The following is a 21,349-nucleotide window of genomic DNA, read 5'->3' as shown; positions in this document are numbered from 1 at the left end:
TTTTTTTTTTTTTTTTTTAATCAAATATTTTGGAATATACAGCGGAATTGATTTCCTTCCTTCCTACTAAAACTATTAGTTGTAGAGAGGAATCGAGCATTTTCATTTTATATTTAGTTCCTGTTTGTGTGTGTGTATATTTAACAAGATACAGGTACCCTCGTTCAATCACCACTCATCCTCTCTACTTGTGTTAAAACACCAACGTAGATAAATATATTTAATCTTGTTTTCTCCCAATAACTACTGTTGATGATATATTGTGTGGCGTAATGAATAAATAAATCAAACAGCACTGAGATGATAGACATCCATTAGAAAAATCAATGCGATTTCTACACTGTTGATTCAGACATTGTCAAGTTTTCAGATAATCTTAAATTATCTCTAATTCTCATTTATTATTTCACTAGATACCAACTTTCTTTCACTCCGCCACTTTTTTTTTTATTCATTTAAGGACAGGGTTTTGAGTAGTTGTAATGTTCATGCATTTTCTAATGACGTGAGTGAAATCGTTAAATATTAACAGTTTAAGTATGCATTTTAACACTTCACTAAATACAGATTTGTATATAGTTTTACTGTATGTATATGTTGTAGTTATTACTATTTAAAACACCAATAACGTGTGATATATATATACACACACACACACACACACATATAAGGCAGAGACTTATGGTCGCTGTTGAATTCCAAGTATTTTTCTCTATAAAACCTTTTCTATATACGGAAGCGTTTTACTACAAACACAAGGGTTCCCACTCCCTGTCTTTCTTCCTCTTTCCATTCCTTTTGTTATTACTTACTTGCAGTAATTGGTGTTTGTTAGATTCATAAGTTTTATTTCATAAAAATTCTCAATTGAATGCAATCTTTGAACAAGCAACAATTTCACACGTTTATGGGACATTTTTCATTTTGTTTTCAGTTAATCACAATTGTTTTGAATGAACTAAATAATAATGGTTTCGCTGTCTGCTTTTATTGCTTTTCTAAATGTAAATCGCCCCTACTTCAGCTTTGCTTTCCTTAAAATACCAGTAATACACTGTTTGATATCAACTATAACCTCTCAAGTGGAATCATTGTACATATCATTAACTGTGTGGCGTTAAACTGACAAACTATGCATACTCACACACATTGCATGTATGTTTGTGTGTGTACATGTATATATTGTATAGTGCTAAACTGACAGACGAAAACCGATCGATATTTTTGATAGTTTGTAGTAAAGCCACTTAACCCTGGTTGCCATTGCGGGTACTTCTCTGAGACCAGGCAAGTGGAAATCCAACGGCTTCCCGATTTTTTTGGATTTTTTTTATGTGAATGTAAAATTGTAAATCTTTCTCGGAACAAGTCAATATGGAAGCCATCAAACTCTTACTACACTCGCTTACTCATACGATCAATGTGAAGTGTTGATCTATTTCTATCAAGTTTTTGTTTTTCCTAAAGCAAAGGGAATAAGGTGGACGAGAAAAAAGTGGATTTATTATTGTGGCTGTTAAAGTATGAAGTTGACAAACATAGTGGAATAAAATCTCTTGATCCTTTTCGTTCACGAAAATAGCTATCAGTAATATACTGATAGCAAATAGCTATCAGTGATATACTAGATTAATTCAGTATGATTACTGGTAATTCCGCAGCCGTGTGCGTTAAGTTAAAAATAATTAAGGGTGACTGGAGTCGCTGTTAACAAGCAAGTACTGGATTAGATAATTTCCGTCAAGGCCGATCTCAAGACACTGAGCCTTACGAAAATAACTATGGGCCGAGATATCTGGGGCATTGCTGTACTCAAGACTCGTCCACCACAGCAGAATTGATGCTGGTGCCATGTTAAGAGCACTCAGTATACTTTACAGAGTGGTTGGCGTTAGGAAGGGCATCCAGTGTAGAAATCATGCCAAAACAGACAATAGTCTGGTGCTGTCCCTGGCCTTACCAGCTCTAATTAAACTATCCAACTCATGCTTGCAAGGAAAATGGACGTTGAATGATTTTCAGTTCAGATCTTAACGAAATCAACTTAGTTTTTCATTACTTTCAAGTTCGATTTGTTCATACCCTGTTGGGGCGGGGGAAACCATCATAGTGTCCAGTTTCGTTTGTGTCCTAAGAATCTTACCAACTTTCACTATCCTAACTTCCATAGTCTTATCAAAATATGAAAAGTATCATTTTGTTGCTGTTTTAGTCCAAGTAGGCCTGCAATCAAACATGTTCCAGCTTTAATCATCTTGCTTTTTCTTTTCTAGGCATAGTGTACCCAAGACATTATCCCATCTGTCCTTTGTTCAGATAGGTATGTGATTTAGGTGACATTTGGGTATTATATCTTAACAGGTTGAATGACCACAAAAAGGCACCTTCAATAGCTCCGGTGTTGGCTACTTTTGTATGGTATTTTTGTATCATTAATTAGGATTACAGTAATCCAAAGAATATTAATAACCTTTGTCAAACTATAAAGTGGTCTCTTTTATGTTTTAAATTGTATTTTTGCTGTAACAAATTGAGTTCACTCTTTGCTAAGTATCAGCTGTCTTTAGAATTAGTGTTTCAGAAATTAAAGCTTGTTATAACTGTAGTAAAATCTAGACACTGCTCTTTAGATATTTATAGTTGTTTCTGAGTCTTAGTGTATTGTCATGATGACCCAGTGAGGTGTATGAATCTGACAATTAACTTAGGCAGTAAACCTTCTTTTTATGTGTTATTAGGGTTATAGTCTTTCATTGATGCTCGTTTGGACCTAACAAACTAGAAAGTCCTTTAATTGATTTTAATGGTATACATTTCATAATCTCTAACATGTTTAATTGGAAATGATAACAGTTTTGGTCATATCTGTAGTTGTCTTCAAGATGAAAATAAACAAGTGGAGCCACTAATGAGAAGTGAAAGCAGAATTTGTATCTAATTTTATAGGGTACAACAAAAAAAACTTCCCCAATTTTAGAAACCTTTCAACATCAAACAGTCCAAACCTTGATGGTAACCAGAAAGAAAAATGTTCAAAATATTATCTACATGAAGACCCCCATACCGTCAGTCTAGCTTCTCCAATTCCATAAGCTGTGTAAAATATGTGACATTTTTCTGCTGCACCCTGTACAGCTAAACACTGCAAACTGATAGTATATTGTGTAACTCTACATCATCCCTTATTGAGTAGGCCTGTGATCATAAGTATTCCAACTTCGACCATCCTGCCCTATTTCTTAATCGAGGACTACATTGTCTAGAGTTGGTTTTTTTTTTTGTGAAATGAGGGAGAATTGACTATTATTAACTGGTTGAGTGATTGCTCAAGTGCTAATGGCTATAGTTTTTATATTATATATATATTTCTCACGGTGGTGCACCAGCATGACCGCAGCCACTTGGCTGAAACACATAAATAAATAAATATTTGGTATAAGCAGCTGTTGTTTTCTGGTGATTATTAGCCATCTAGTAAGGAGTGGCTGCTTGTTTATAGAGAGTAGGTGTGGCTAAACTGTTTGGAATCAGGGGATGGTGCTTTTGTTTATGGTTATTTTTGTACTTTTATGAAACTTTTTAATAAGTGTTAACACATATTGAACATATGATTACTCTTTCATCAATGTTAATTTGGTTATTTATAAATTTATATGGTTTGCTAAAATTATTTATGTGTGTGTGTGTGTATATGTATGTGTGTATATATATATATATATATATATATAAAAGCACAGTCATGGCTATGTGTTAAGTTAGCTCACCAACTACATGGTTTTGGGCTCAGTCTTATTAAATGGCACCTTGGGCAAGTCTCTTGCTGTAGTCTCAGGCCAACAAAATCCTTGAAAGAAGTCCATTGTGTGTGTGTGTGTATGCACACACATGCGAGTGTACATATATACTACATATATAGTTCACAAATGAAATCCAAAGATTCTCCATATAGAAGACACTTAGTAGTGCTCAAAGGATTCGAACTTAGACTCTGATGTCTTTACAGAGGAACATTCCACAAGGTAAAGAAAGGTTATAAGAGGGATGAAGTTGAGTGGGTATAAAAGCAATTATTGGGATAAGCAAATTAGACACATCAAATATATAAAATACATCAAATGCAAAATATGTATACATTCAAAATGAGAGAAATAAAAGGTGGAAACTTTCAGTTGAATTCTTATAAATATATAGATATTTATGTCCAACTGACACAGAGTACAAATGACAGTAAAATTAAAGGGGTGGAAAAAATGTCCTATAAGTCCAACAGCTGTTTTGGGGGGCTTGGTGATCCATAATAATGTTGGTAGAATTAGTTCCTCACAATATATGGCCATATCTATTAATTAACATTGGATGAGACAAGCCTCCATCATCAGGATAGAGATCTTGCATTTCAGATCTTAATGCAGAGAAGTTCGAAGATTGATTTATCACCTGAAAGTTTCCACCTCTGTTTTCTCTCATTTTGCATGTGTATGTATATTGTATTTGATGTCTAATTTGTTTATCTGCATAATTGCCTCTATACTACACATACATATATAAGTAGTTTTTAGCTCCATTAAGATCAACAACAGTAGTACTCCATTAAGATCAACAACAGTAGTACTCCATTAAGATCAACAACAGTAATACTCCATCCAATGGGATATAAATATCATCTAATGTACACAATATAAAGATATGAGCTACTAATAGTCTCATGCATTATAGTGGGAGGTCTAGGCAGGTTTTTATACCACATCTTGTGTCTCCATGTAATCTTAAGGTTCTGAGCATATGGCCTATTCAACTTACAGATCTTTTGCTGAAACAAGAGAAACCACGAGAATAAACAAAGGTAAATGCAAAAGTGGAAGGGTGAAAAAAAATGGAAAAACAAGTAAATTAGAATTATGTTCCCTTTGACTGAAATGCCATAATAAAGCTAGTTGTAGAATAATTCATCAAAGAGGAGTCCAGTCTGCAAGACTGTTACTCAATCCACAGAGGGTGGTGTTCTCCATCGCCAAAAGAAATTTGTCCATATGCCTGCATTTTTAATTCAGTAGTGCAGTAGAATTCTTAGATCCAAAATGACTGATCTTTCAGCTATGCTCAAGTTGCATTTCTTAGATCCATTAACATATGTCATGGATATCTCTGTAGTTCTCCACTTGATTGTATGTGGTGTGGAGTTGGTCTTCATACCTCATATGTGCTAGCCAGCTCAGTAGCTTTGCTTTTGTAAATAGTTAGCCAATATGGGGTTTGAAGACCAGTTCCACACCACATACAATCAAGTGGAGAAATCCATGCAATATCTTAATGGATCTAAGAAATGCAATGTATGTGTAGTTGAAAAATTGTATATTCTTTTTAGTTTTAAGAATTCCATCACACACTGAATTTCAGATAAGAAATTTTCAGCAAATGCATACTTATGGACAAATTTCCTTTGGCAAACTAGAGGATATCACCCTCTCTGGATTGAGTAGCTGTCTTGCAGACTGGACCTCTCTCCATTGGATTATTCTACAGTCAAAGGAAACATAACCCTAATTATCTTTCTCTCTCTCTCTCTCTCTCTATCTCTATCTTTCTCTCTCTCTTTCTCTCTCTCTCTCTCTCTCTTTCTCTCTCTCTCTCTCTCTCTCTCTCTTTTTTTTTTTTTCACTGTTCCACTTTTTCCATCAATCTTCTCATTTTCTCTCTGCTTCCAACATTCTGATTTGTAAGTTGAATAGCCCATGGACTCAGAGCCTGGAGATTGCTTGAAGACACAAGGTATATTATAAAAACCTGCCTAAACTTGCCTCTCTAATGCATGAAACTATTAGTAGCTTGTACCTTTATACTGTGTACATTGTGTGTGTGTATAATGTTTGTTTGTTCCCCACCTCTGCTTAACAACCAGTGTTGGTATTTTTTATGTCCCCATAACTTTGCAGTCCAGCCACAAAGACCATTAGAGTAAGTACCAAGCTTAAGAAAAAGTACTGGGGTGAATTCCTTCAACTTAAATTCTTCAAGGCAGTGCCCCAACATGGCCATAGTCTAATGACTGAGACAAAAGATATTTAAAACCTCATTCATTAAAAAATAGCTGAAGGCGCAACTCAAATTGGTCAGTGGCATCAACTTGGATCAGTAATGAATGACATACGCAAAATATTCTTAATTGAAATTTCACACTTGGTCTGATGTTGAAAAGAAAAACTTGAAGTGGTAATTGTTGGCACCTTCTAAACAAAGTGGGAAATAATTTCATGAAATTGCAACTGAATTTGTGTTCAGGATAAAATCAGTTGGCAGGCAAGGGGTACAGTTTTGGACATGTTTCAGTTATATGCACCTTCATCTACATAGCATAGTTTACTCATGACTGCATTGATCAACTGACAAAGGTTATTATAGAATGCTATAATCTTGGATGATAGTAATTTTCATAGTTATTCTTCTAGGCATGTAAATTTATTGTGAAATTTTATTTTCAAGTTCTCTTCCCTTTTCTACGAGTTGACTGAGAATTGTTTTGTATTAACTTTGATGGATAATTGGCTATCTATAGTTGAGGTGATATAGTTTTACTTATTAGTGTTGCTGTGATGAAGTGCAGTTCACATTAGCTTTAGTACATTCTCTTAGAGGTCACCAGAGTTTGTATCTGTAGAGTTAGCAGGTAAGGATGTTCTCTCTGAAGAGTTTCTGAAAAGAAATTGGAGGTGTTTTAAAATTATTGTTTATGAAAAATTTTGAAGGTCTACTGGCCAACTATGATCTCAAATAGCCAACTACACACCAAGGCTAACATGAAACCAATAAACTATTGGAGCAAGGAGATGGAAATGGCTGGTTCAAGTTTGCTGCTATAAACCAAACTCAATTGTCAGAATCACTTATCAATGGGTTCCACAAGATGTAGCCGACTAAAGGAAACATGGTAGAGAACAATAACAGATCTTAAAAGCAGAGGGTTTACAATGGAACAAGCTATCAAGGACACTCTCAATGTTGGAAGGTGGAATGATCTTGTTACTTCAAGTACCACAAAGCACAATGAGAACCAAATGAATGAATCGTGTTGTCTCTCTACAGGTTATTGACATATTAAATTAGTATCAGCAGCCAAACTTGAACACTTTTATGACTCGTACAATGACTTGAATTGATGAGGCTGAGAACAGATTACTTGTGGACACATATATATAGTATCTTTGAGCACTTTGCTCAAGCCTGGATAATTATTTACCTACCTTCTGTCAGTCTTGTCTTCTTGTTGATGTCTGTAATAGAGCTGTCTTATGCTCAACTAATATGTACTTTGTAAGCTATACTATAAGTTTGATCATTTTCATAATGTTATCTATTGGCTTCAGATGTCCTTCAGTTCTTTTATCTCTAGTGATTTTAGGTTTTTATCAGTTAACCATGCTGCTCATTGCAGAATACATAAGTTGTATAATCTGTTTTCAATAAAAGTCTAAATCACACCAAATTCTTTCTGCAGGTCAACTATGATGTTGTAGCTTAACTTTGTTTCAATTTTCAGACAGAAATATTATGTTTACAATATATACCATTTAAATACTTCACTTTTTACACTTAGTTGCTGAACTATTGATGTTTGTGTGCACACACTTCAAATATCACTTCCAGTTGTGTACGTGTCAGTAGACATAAGTGCTAGATTTGGTCATGTAATTATGAACTTTGCTTTGCAGCCACATAGATTTGGGTTTAGTCCCATTGCACACTTTAGACAAGTGTCTTTTGCTATATCCCCAGGTCAACAAAATCCTTGTATTGGATTTCGTAAATGGAATAGGCGGAAGCCCTGTGTGTGTTTTACATTTTCTTTGTCTTGACATTACATTCTAATTGTAAACAAGTGTCATCATAACACAAGTGATGTTTGTAATATTTTATGACAATGTTTGACCATTTGTACTAATCTGGCTTGAAAGACTAGAGGAATATTACCTTGCTTGGAAATAGGTGAAGCTTAAGAACAGGAAGAGCATCTGGTTGTTAAAAATTTGCTTCAAATTTTTTTTAACCCATGCAAGCATGGAAAAGCGGCTGTTAGGTGATTACAATTTGACTGCATATTTCTATTGTCAAGTGTGTGTGTGTGTGTGTGTGTGTGTCAAGTCATGTTAAAAAGTTCTGTGAAAATTTTTCTCGTGCCCCAGCATGGCCACAGCTCATGAGCTGAAACTGGATAAAATGAAAATGAAATGAAACACATTTTAATCAATAAAGCCATAAGTATCTATGTTGGTGGCATATTTTATATTATTTGACGGTAATGCTAATTAAGTGAAAATTTAATGTTGAAACAGATAAAGGTGTAATGAAAACTAACCTTCCTTATCCTATGTTGACCCCATCACCATAAGATAGATTCTTTTTTTCTATCTTATCCATTTGATACCATAGAAGCCAAAGGTTAGTATTTAGTGAGTGAAGTTTGGCAATCTGTAAACAAACGTAAATCTCCATTAAGTGAATGTTAAATTTAAAAATCATTATTGTCTTTGCTTTGTATCTTAGCACAGTGGGGAAAACCTTAATGGATTTTGATGCTGCAGAACATGTATATATAAACATTCATACAGAAGTTCTCAGAGGTAGAAGCAATCCTTGAATTTAACTGGTAAATTGTTAAAATGCTGCAATGTTTCATGATTCCAAACTGTTATTGTTTGCCAAGAGGTTTTGAAAAATGCTTTTCTATTTATTTGCAAGGCCAAAAGAAAAAAGTACAAAGATTGTTTGTTCCACCTAAGGTCACCAGTTTCAGTATTTTGAAATTTGAGAAAATTGTAATTCTTTAGAACTTTGTAACAAAACTGTTAATTTTTGATGATTATACAACATACCTTGATAGAAAGTATATTCTTTCCTACTGAGCCTTGGTTTTAAAAAATTTGAAAAACAGATTAATCTTTAAATCAATAGAAAATTCATGTGTAGAATACTCTCACGGAATATAACAATGGTATTGTGATAATAGCATTTTAAGAATATTTAATACCAAACTAAAACAGGTAAATGAATAGCTCTTGCTATAACCAGCTGTTGATAGAATAAAGTCTAAAGAACTGGAAACTAAGCAAAGAGATGTGAGGAAGATAAATAGTGAAGTCATTTAGGAGGTCATAGCACTAAAAGTTAGAAAACGTTTTGCTGGTATTGGTTACAACTATTGGCTTTTGTCAGAGTTGTTCAGTTGTGATCTAGAAATGCCAATCTCCTAATTACTTTATTTTGATATGCCTCCTTGCAGAGGCAAAGTGGCTGAGTTCTTTTCAAGTGTTGGCCCTCACAGAGGCAATGACTTAAACCTTTGGTATTGATGTGCTTGAGAAGACTCATCAAGCTGAGCAAAATCAGTTGTGGCAGATACCTGTGTCACACAAATGGCACCCATGCCAGTAACATAAAAGCACCCATTACATTCTTGGAGTCATTGGCGTTAGGAAGGGCTTCCAGCCATAAAAAACTGTGCCAAACCTGGATTCTGGTGCAGCCTTCCAGCTTACCAGCACTGATTAAACTCCAACCATGCCAACATGGACAACAGACATTAAATGATGATGATGGGTCAACTTATTTCTTGTGATTTTTCTTTTTGCTAGTCTTCATTGCTTTCTTCAATGGTTGCCTATTTTATCTCTGTCAATTCAGCATTACTATAGTCTAGCATTGATTGCTTGTTTTCACTTTTAAAATGATTTGGTCTAGAGCAGCTTCTTTCACATTGTTCATACAAAATTGTCATTCTGAGTTGGTTATGTGTTAATCAAGTAATACTTTTTGTAATCCTTGTATTTAAGTTAATCTGCAATGTGGTTTATGTGATCGTTGTCTAATTGTGTATTGTTGAATGTTTAAGTAATGCACTTCATTCTATTCATCTGTTCCTAAATGGTTACATTTACTCTTAAGAGTGTGTGTGTGTGTGTATGGTTGACAAGACACAGATTTACAAGACATGCTAAGGAATGGATTACTAATCAGGACAAGCATTCTAAGTTGTATACAAGAATAAGAAGAAAGAAATTATCATGAACAACATGATAGGTTTAAAGTATCTGTAAGAATAGGATGTATCCTTGTCATCCATATAGTCAATGAAGTTGTACAGGAATGTGTCATACTCAGTGACTGATACATTAGCATCATAGTCAATTGTTACAAGGGTAAAGGAATACCTTTGAGAGTAACTAGAGATATTAAATTGCTGGATCAGGTCATGAAAGTTTTGGAGTTACAGCTCAATTGATGAGATGCAGTTTTTTTATTGTGCTATGAAGATAGCACTGATGCTATCTTTCTAATGAGGTAACTGCAAAAGTACTTAGCTAGAATTTGCATTACTTAGCATTCAACTTGGAGAAAGCATTCAGCAGGGTCCTTTTCTCTGTGATCTGGTGGCCACTGTAGAAGCCAGAAGTAGGTGAATGTCTTGTGAGACCCATAAAAACCTTGTACAGAGATGCTGTGTGCAAAGTGGTAGTTAGGGATGAGTGCAGTGATTAAGTCAGTATGCAGAGAGAACTGAATTCGAGTCAACCTTTAGGTCATCTTTTATTCATCATAAAACTCCAGGCTATAACAGTTTAAGATCAGGTGCCTGTGAGAACATCTATATGTTGATGACCTTGTTCTTATAGCTGACTCCTGAATAAAGAAAATTCAAGGTTTGGGAGTAGAATCAAGAAGCCTCAAGTTAGTGAAGGCTAAAGTTTAGTAAGTAGGAAAACAGACAGACCTCTACTTCCATCAAGGAAATGGTCTTATTTGATATGTAGAAATGAAGTAGATAGATAGCACAAACTATGGAGAAACAAGAGACACAGTGGAACTATCGGCAGGTTAATAAACTTTGTATGTGGTAGATGCACAGGAACAATAAACACTGAATACACAGGAAATAGTTATTCAAATGCAGAGTTTGATCCTTAGAAATAGTTTATTTAGGTAACCTAATTAACAGTGAAGGATTATGTTCCCAATGTATTGTGACCAGAATAAGAATTTTCTGGAGAAAATTCAATGTTATTAACTATTTCTAATAAAAAATTTGAGTGAAAGGCAGACTATAATGCTTGTGTACAGACTATTGCTACATGGTAGTGTGACCTGTGTCCTGAATGTGGAGGACTTGCAAAAACTATAGAAATGAAGCAAGCATTCTCTTTTGGATGAACTGAGTCATATATGAACTACAAATATGTTGAGAGAAAACTAAGAGGAAATAGATATTGTGCACAAAAGAGAAAACTGTAGTTATAGGTAAGTGATGTATGTGGTTGAGGACAGCTGTATAAAGAACTGATTGCATACAGTGAATGGAACCTGTAGAAAAAGGGAAACCCAGGAAAATGTGGGACAAAATGATGAAAACTAGTCTCAGATGACAAAGGGCTCAGTTAGTTGGGGATACATCATAATTGAGAACCCCTGGAAGCATGATGGATATGCACACAACTGGGTCTCTTGGCCAATATCTCCTTGTCACCAATCCCACCGTCAGTCTTCTAGCTACATTATTCAGCTGCTGTATTTGAGAGCAGAACTACAGATATCTTTTTCTATTCAATTTTCTTTTTCTCTCCCCTGAATCACTTCCTTTTGACATCTTACCTCTCATCATTAACATTGTCCTTCACTCATTTTCCATTGGTCACCCTTTATTGCCCATCATCACTCATTCTCCCTTAAATGGCATCCTATTAATATTTCTCTCATTTTTAACACCTAATATTTACCATCAACCTTCCTCAAATTTTGTTTACCCTTCTCTATATTTATCTCTATATACCTGACCACTTCTACTCTTAGCTTTCCTCCACACTTTTTCAACCTTTACCCCCCATTCCTGATCTTCTGACCCCAAACTCTATTCACCTTCTTAAACTTTGGGGATACACTCTGACACCTTGTCACTATCTTTATTTCTCCTCCTGACTCCATTCCATTTACTCTTAACCTAACCTCATACAATGAGAAGTATCTTCCTCTTCCATAACAAACCTGTTCCTTGCCCTTCTATCTTACTTTAACATCCTAACTCCTTGCATGAAGCCACCTCCCTCTCCACTACATTTTTCAGTAGAGGAGGCTCTTCAGTTTTGTGAGTTACATGGTGAGCTCACATGTGCAAGTGACAAAAAAAAAAAAATGCACCTTGTACACTGTAGTGATTGGCATTAGGAAGGGTATCTAGCCATAGTAATCACAACCATGCCAAAACTGAGACACTGGAGCATGATGCAAATATTTAAATAGTTAAAGAAATAAACATTCTTTTCTAACTAATTTTTAGAAATTATTAAACATGTGGTTTGATTACTAAAAATATGATTTTCAATTTTGAACCCAACTGAAGAAAACAAGTTTTGTTCTTGGTTAGTGTCTAGATAGTTATCCAGCACCAGCTAAAAGCCCCATTATACTACCATAGAAACTTAGTAATGTGATTGTAATCAATACAATCCAAAAGAAAAATGATTTTTATGTGGTAAGAATTGAACTTTGAACTTTGCTGATCCTGTATGCATATATTTTTTCTTTTTTTGTTTATGGTTGTAAGAATGAGAGTGAAGCATTATTCATAACTGAATTCAAAACAGAAATTTCGTAGTTGATACTGTTTTCTCACAAAATCAATTAATCATTGAATAATATTTTATTCAATGTTAGATTCCAAGTTTAGCTAAGCCTGTCAACTCTGCCTTCTGAGTTCAATGTCCCAAGGTTGAATTGATCTTCATTATCCTTAAGCGAATTCCACTACTGGGTTTCATATGGACTAAAAAGTAGTTGCTTACTCTAGGAAAATTACTTTAACACACATTTTGGAAAAATAAAAATAGGAAAAGACATTTGTTTATAAATAGACTCCATTAATTAGCCTCTAAAGAATTAAAAATAATCTCATGAAGATGAACTCATGAAACAAACGCAAGATTATCTGCAAATGTTGCTGCTAATAGACGACATAGAGATTAACATTGATAATTGACAGCAAGGAATGTAGTAACAGGAGAAGTGATAGTCTTCCTCAAGATTTAATGACAGTAGGAAATGATAGAATCAAATAAATATAATGAGACTTAAACATTCCCTGTTTCATTTGGATGGAAATCCTGAGTAAAAATCGGTGACTAGTTGGATTAGTACAGGATGTTTGGCTTATCTGTAGGTAGGGAATTCCAAGGGATTGTTTAGGGTGTTTAACACTGGACCTGAGGTATAAGGCTTGAGAGATCGCTAATCAATTGAAGCTATATATTTTGTGTAATTCTATTCTTTTTGTTCTTTTCAACATCCAATTTTGATTTTTCCTGATTTCTTATTCATTCCCTATCATGTCTTATGTCTGAGTTTCACTAACAATAATTAACTCCATTGTTTTGTCTTGGATTTAATTTACTTGTTTCACCTTTTAATTGGTTTTCTTGTCTGCTTGCATATATAGAATTGTCCCATTGTTCTGTTACCATTTCTTATTTTTTCTACTCTATGGACAAATCTATTATTTATTATTATAGGTTTTCATTTGCTGCTTCCATTATTTTTGTTATTTTTCACTTTTCTCATTTCTTGACAAGCCTAAATGCACCACCCAATAGGAAAGCAATTATAATCCTTGCTTGACAAAGTATCTCTTTTTACAAGTGCTTGGATCAAGAATCTGATAAGGGATTCTTTGTAACATCACTCAATATAGCTCGGTCTTTTTTCCTCAGACTAATGAATAGGAAAATTCTGACTCTGCTGATATGGCTATTTAGATATAAAATTTCTTTCAATCTGTCCATAGTTCATTCTGACAGCTAAAATGCATATGCTCAGGAACAGGGAGGTGCAGGTGGTACAAGTGTACCCTTTAAAATTGGGGATTGAGGACAATGAAAACACTGAACATCTTGAGTTAGACCTGGGTTTGTACCCTGTAAGCTAATTTTGTTCCTGCACTTAGGCTAAAATGAAAGCAGAATGTCTCTAAATTCTTTTACACCTTCCCATCACAAAATATTGTTATTCTTACATTATCAAAATCCTTTTTTTTTTTTTTTTTTGAGGCACAGTTTGTATCTTTAGAACAAGTTCTATGTGAGACACTAATTTTATTTTGTTTTATTTGTCTAAGCTATGACGTCTTAATGTCAAACTCATGGCAGAATTGAATTAATCTAGTGCTCCTTACAAAAGATTGCTTCTATACAGCAGTTGGGCTTCAGGGAAAGGTTGAAAGCTTTAACTTTTTTGGTACCAATCTTCTGAAAACCAGAAGTTCATTGTCTATATCATGTGTTATTTTCTCCTCTACATGTCTTGCATACAGCAGTCTGTCAGCCTTGCGCAAGTGTAGGTGTCACAACCATATATTCAGATTCTCTTTCTTGCTTTACAATATCTTGTTACAATGAGCTTGTCCTTCTACATTCACTCTTTTTCTCTTCGGTATTTAGGTATCTGTTTTTAATATACATAATTTTTTTTTCTTAAATGGTGCATGTATTGGTACTATTAAGCAACATTTCCAGACAGAAGCTGTGAAGTTATAAGTGAAAGATATGCACCCTTCGAAAGAAAAGCAATGTTAAGTTCCTTAAAAAAATTGTGAATATGGATATTTGCTGTGATATGTGTGACTTTGTTTTACACAGTATCCAGAGCAGCTGTTGTTTTAAGATACAATTGTTTTACTTCCGAGGCTTCAATCATGTATTAGCTGGTTCTTAGTACCACTTAGTGTTTAATTGAATTATCTCACTTTCTGCATTTTGATACTTGGACTGAAAAACACATTTTAGATGTGAGGATGAAGAGGTACAAAAAAATTATTCAATGCTAGTTGGTTATTATTTAAAACCAAGTATGATTAAGTTTTAAGTGGACTCATATTTGTTTTTTGTTGTAATCATAGTTCTCAACAGAAGCAGGCTTAAAATTTGATTTAATGTATGGCAACAACTAGAACTAGTAAATGAATAATGTTCAAAAGATTGTTCTTTAAACATTAGAATCTGTTTGTGAATATTAAATATTGCCTAACACATTTAGTAAATAGTGTCATTGATTTTTATTTGGCCTGAATTGTCAAGTCCAATGTAATTCCATATTATAACTGTTGGCTAAAGTTACCATGATTTATAATATTCATAAAGACAGAAATAACCAAGGTTAAAATCTTAATGATATAATCTTTGGTAAAACTAGCATTAGATATTTTCAATTCTATATTAAGAAATATTATGCTGATGTAGAGAGAGAATGCTTAGGAATTGGAAGAATTCCTAAAATCTAACTGCATCAATCCTGTGGTGATTTGTTATATTTACTAATATCCAAGACCTTTAAATTTACTAAAGAGTTATAGCAAAACAATGGAATATTGCAATATGAATGATAAAACTGCAACTCAGATTGGTGTTTTGTGTGTAAAAATTAAGTTGTAATAATGTGTAGTACCTTGTGTAATGTTTGTGTAGGATTGTGCATTGAGTTTTTGCAATATTAGCAGAGAATCAAGTTTGTACTTAATTCGCTGATAGCAAAGGTACTTGTACTGAGAGCCATATAATCTACCTAGATGTGAATAACCCTGTAATACATTTGCTTAATAGTTTTTGTTGCTTCAAATACTTTATTATTGAAAGCCAACAGCAAAATTGGAAGCTTAGACCAACTGAAGATTTTGTTTGAACATTATTTCTTACAGGAAATCAATCAGGCATTTCAGCTTGGCCTAATAGTTCATATTGATATTTCAGGTCCTTTAATAAATTTGTTTAATTTTCAAACTTAATTGTAACACAGGCAGTGTATTTCAACAGGAATAGGGTAACAAAAGGGTTAAAGATAGGCAGCATAATTGAAATTTTTGTACATCAACTTTTTTACAGGAGTGAAACAATGTCAGCAGACTTGGAACAAATTTGAAATTATTGCAAAGCAAGAAATGTTCGATCTAGTTGTTAGACTAAAGGAACCCCTATCAAATCAGGAAGGCTATGTTGAGTATTATTGATTCATCTTATGAAGCTGAATCATAGCAAAGGAGTTCCACATGGTAATGACTATTGAAAAGAATGTAATGTTTGGTGCAAAAATAGAAACCGATCAGTTCAAATGACTGACACCTCAAGTGAACACAAAGCTACTAAGGGAGTAGTAACAGGAATATGATAGGTTGTTGGTGTGAAATGGTTTCTATTAAAAACTTGAATGACTGCCTTGATATTAAGTAGATAGAGCAAGGTTAAATGTATTTAGTCCCAGCTTAATCCTGAATAAGCAGACATGATAAAAGTTGTTCCAGTTTTGAGCCTCTTGTTGCCTTTTCCTTGTATTATATAAATAGGACAATATTATTTGATGTCTTTACAGTTTTAAGATAGTGTGGTGATTTGAAGGAGATTTGACTGTTATTTTTTACAAGTCAAACAACCATGTAGAGGCTCTCTTGCTGTACATTGTTTTCAAGTTTGATACTGTAATCCTCATTTTCTATGAGGAGTCAAGATGGTTAATCAATTGAATATTAGGAATTATTGGTGAACCCTTTCCCACTCCAGCATGGAGCTATAACATCAGTATTTAACTCTGTACATTGAACTAGAAAGGGACAATTAATCCTTTTGTAATCATAAGTCTGTCACAGATAATTGTTTCATAGTTGTTTTAGTGGTGCTTGTTTTTCATAGTCATGAGAACAGGCTGATAGGTGACCTACAAAATACTAGTGGACAAATGGAAGTTCAAGCAGCATCACCTCTTTTCATCTTTGCCTTTGTTTTGTTTTTCTTTTTTCATTTGCTGGGTCATCATCAAATTTAATGGACAAACTAACACATATCAGTATCCTGATTGTCTACAAATAGCTGTTCTCTGATTGGTTCTTGTTTTCATAAACTCCTCCAAGTGGATGTGGTTGATTAATTTCAATGATAGTTGTTGACCACTTAACTGTACTAAATAATAAATTATCGTTATAGTTTTGTTAAAGCAGGTTACATAATGTGCTCAATAACTTCTCTCAGCCAATATTTTGATTTATATTACTTGCCAATAATGAATTATCGTAATAGCTAAAATCTGCTTGTTCACAAGCAAGTAATAAATATTTAATTGAACTAGTTGTTCATTAATTTCTTATATAACAATTTACACATTACAGTGAGCAGTGACAGATTTTGATCATAGTGTTTCTAATAACAGAGTACATTTAAAGAAAACTACTTGCGCTTCATATTCAAAAGAAAACTACTTTCACCTTGACAATGAAACTATCCTTTACTGAAAGCCTCTCTTTTTATGAAAGCAAATCTCACATTTTTGATGTTATTGCTGTGCTTCTTCCACAGTTATTGTAATAGGATCTGATCTAGAATTTGCTGGATTGCAACTCACCCTCACTTGCAATTTAATCTCAGATTATAAGCTAACAAGACAGCTTCTGTATGGTTGCTTGACATGCTAGACATAACCAAACCTCCATCTGATTTCTCACTCTCTGACCTCTTAAAGAGGTAGACATATTTAGTCCACTGCTACAGTCTAAACTGAATACAAGATGGTCATGGCAGAACAGCCTTTTATTTTAGGTCCTTTTTATTAGGGTTGATTTATGGCTCAACTTGATTTCAATTTCACAAATATGTTTGTACCAGATGAAGTTAAAAATGAGTGACTTCCTTGTCTATCACAGTTGTAAAATGTATTATTGATCTCTTCGGGTGTTGAAAGACATAGCTTCAATTCGTTTGAATATCTTTGATATCTGCAGGTGCACAGTTCTTGGTGTATAAAGGGATTTCACAATATTTTAACATTATTTTACATACACAGCTCTCAACCATTTTGATACCAATCTGGTTTGAGATTGCCTGGTGGTTCTGTGATACAAACTTCCTGTTTGAAATGATCTAAATTAAAATCTTCCATCAAAATTAATTTATTCTCCCAAACTCTTGCCTCTTGATAAGTTTACTAAATTCTTTATTTTCAAAATTCATTGAAACAAAGTATATTTCAACAGAAATATGGTAACTAAAGGGTCAATTCAATTTCTTTTATAGCCAGTTATTTTCTTTTATCCCACTGGCATCATTAAAATATGTATTACTGATATGCTGAGCCATGAATTAGCATGTCTTATGTTTTGTTTCTCCCCACCTCAGCTTTCTGAACATTCCCCAAGGTAGCTGTTTTTGAACTGACAAATCTCAAGTGATACTGAAAACACTAGCCAAACCCATACTCTCTCCCTTTGTAAATAGACAAACATAATCATTTGCATTCACATCTAGACATCTAGAGATGGGAAAAAGAGAAGGGAGGATTGAGCAATAGTTACTTCTAAATATACACAACGTATTGGCAGCGAGGTTGGCCTTTGACCAACTCTTCAACACCAAACATGAAGGATGCGTTGTCAGAGCTAGGATGCATGCTCTAAGAAACGAAGGTATTGGAGACACCCAAGTGGCAGAGGCACAACAAAGCCACTATTTGGTCTCTGATAGGTGAACAGGGACGCGAATTACTCGAGCCTAGAAAAATGTGTAAGGCCTTTCAACAGCACTTTGCCCGACTGTTTGGGACAACTGGTGAGCCGGAATACAGGGTGGACTTCAGTGCCTACCTGCATAGCTTGCCACGACTCTCAGCAAGAGAGGCGTAGTGTTGTGAAGGTGCCGTCACAGCTGTGGATGTATAGGATGCGATAGGAAACTGCTCGAGGGACAAATTGCTGGGCTTGGATGGTCTGCCCTACGAGCTTTACGGTTATATGCCAGACTTGTTTGGAGACATCTTGGCAGCAATCTACTGCAACTGGCAGCAAAATAGGTGTATCCCCAGTTCTGTGAGCTGAGGAGCTGTAACACTGCTAAAGAAAGATCCAAAAAAGGGGAACATAATAGATAACTTAAGGCCCATCACTCTGCTTAATGCAGATTTGAAAATTTTGGCCAAGGTGTTGACAGGGAGGTTGACGCTTGTCATTGAGGAACTGGTCGACAAGGCACAAAAGTGCGCTGTGCCAGGCCAGAGCATTCACAACAATCTCCACCTCATGCGCTGCATCATAGACAGGGTAGTTAAGGAAACTGGCATCGGTGGGGCACTGATCAATTTGGATCAATTCAAAGTTTTCGATAGGGTAGACCATCGATACTTGGAGGCTGTCCTCTTAGTGGCTGGTTTTGGTCCCGTCTTCCACAGCTGGATTGCTGCCTTATACAGAGGCATCCGTTAGGTAATTCGCTTGAGTGGGTATCTTTCCAGACTATTCGACATTGCATGTTTGGGCTGTCAGGGATGTACATATTGACTCTTGAGCCACTACTGCGGAAGTTGGTGATGCTGAGGGGCATCCCACGAGAATTGGGATGCAGGACGAGCATGTCCAAATACAGACATCATCATCCTAGTGTCTAGCCACGAACACATTGAGCTGGGTGGCACGACACTGGAAGGACTACGAAGCAGTAATGGGAATGAAGATTAACTGGGAAAAATCAGTGGGCTTGCAGCTCGGCACCTGGGGAAGCAAGCCCATGCCATCCAGCAGCGCCTCCCTTGTGGGACGCTGGACCGACGGTCTGGTTTAGTCCGGACCTCCAAATGGAGAAGAACTTGGATGGAATAACGAGTAGGATGGCCACTCTCGCCCAGCAAAGAGCCCAGAGGAAGCTGTCCCTAAAAGGTGTGGTGAAAGTGTACAGCACATCCGTCATCTACTATCGCCTGACCGTCATGCCTTGTCCTGACCCTACCATCACCAAACTGGAGCACATCCTCTTCCACTTGTGGAAAGGAAGTGTGATTTGTTTGTGGCCAACACCTGCTTAAAGGAGGGCTAGGCATGCCATGGTTAATGATGCGCAGACATGCGCCGAGACTGCGACATCTCCGGCTCTAAGTAGACAATAGTGAACGGGTGTGATTGCCTTTGTGAGGCACGCTTTCCCACAGCTCGCCTCCATGTCCGAACTGCAGTTGTGGATCAAGAAGAAGCCAAGGAAGGGCAAATGGCACCACAAGTGTTGCATTGCTCTCGAGCAACTCTGCCATCCAGGGTCGACCTTGAGCAACTGCATCACCACAAAAGCATTCTCTAGGAGATTAGTGGAGGGGAGGTACGACGATCTCGGGGGAGAACCTGAGCGTCAACCAGGAATACCTGACCCACCTGTTCACTCATGCAGTGTCCAACCATTTCCAACCTGTAGCTTATGTTGAACGACTGCTGTTGAGTGTGGGACGAGTTGATTTATCAGCTGAGTCTGTTGTCAATATTGCCGCACCTCCTTCCTTCAAACGGGAAGGAAGAGCCATTTTTATCGTACTTGTGGCTATGGCGAAAGAATGTGTATGGTGGACGCGTCTGAAAGGCCTAGAGACAAACACTTTCCTCTCTGGTGAATTTCTCATCAACTTTGAATGTTTCAATAAAAGATGGATGAATGTAGCAAGGATGGCAGGTGTGAATGATGGAGCCACCTTGAGCATAATCCTATGAACCAAAGAAGAAAGGAAAAAGTGAGTAACTTACTCTAATATTTTCATATTACGTTATTGCCCAAGGTTACTGTGGTCTTTTTGTAGTTTTTTCCTTTCCACGGTTAAACCTCACCACTTTTGGGAACGCTGTTTTTTATGCCACCATTTCCAATTTTGTACATCCCAAACAATTTCGATCACTTTTGATCGTTGCTGCTTTTATTTTTTTGTTTTGTTATTTTTTTTTGTTTTGCCCCACCTTGAAAAGAAAATCTCTACTACATTGTATTGTCCCCTCTTTGTCACGCCTTATGTGGCTAATGCAGGAAACTATATCCGTTTCTCACTCTCTATCTGTTTCTCTTTCTCTATTTATTTCTCTCTCTCTATCTGCTTCTCTCTCTCTAGCTATTTCTCTCTCTTTATCTATCTCTCTCTCTCTTTATCTCTCTATCTCTCTCTCTCTATCTCTCTCTCTCTCTCTCTCTCTCTCTCTCTCTCTCTCTCTCTCTCTCTCTCTCTCTCTCTCTCTCTCTCTCTCTCTCTCTCTCTCTCTCTCTCTCTCTCTCTCTCTCTCTCTCTCTCTCTCTATCTCTCTCTCTCTCTCTCTCTTTATCTCTCTCTATCTCTCTCTATCTCTCTCTATCTCTCTATCTCTCTCTCTCTATCTCTCTCTATCTCTCTCTATCTCTCTATCTCTCTCTATCTCTCTATCTCTCTATCTCTATCTCTCTCTCTCTCTCTTTATCTATCTCTCTCTCTATCTATCTCTCTATCTATCTCTCTATCTCTCTCTCTCTATCTCTCTCTATCTACCTATTTTCTCTATCTCTCTCTA

General features: G+C 35.7%; 1 protein-coding gene across 1 annotated transcript in view; it reads left to right on the top strand.

Annotated features, from left to right (window-relative positions):
- LOC106879658 (3-phosphoinositide-dependent protein kinase 1) overlaps window positions 1–21,349 on the top strand; it is a 57,476-nt gene that overhangs the window by 821 nt on the left and 35,306 nt on the right. The gene's annotated exons all lie outside the window — the stretch shown is intronic.

The sequence above is a fragment of the Octopus bimaculoides genome, chromosome 10 (genome assembly GCF_001194135.2).
Source record: "Octopus bimaculoides isolate UCB-OBI-ISO-001 chromosome 10, ASM119413v2, whole genome shotgun sequence".
Classification (NCBI taxonomy): domain Eukaryota; kingdom Metazoa; phylum Mollusca; class Cephalopoda; order Octopoda; family Octopodidae; genus Octopus; species Octopus bimaculoides.
This window is presented reverse-complemented; position numbering and strand designations above follow the sequence as displayed.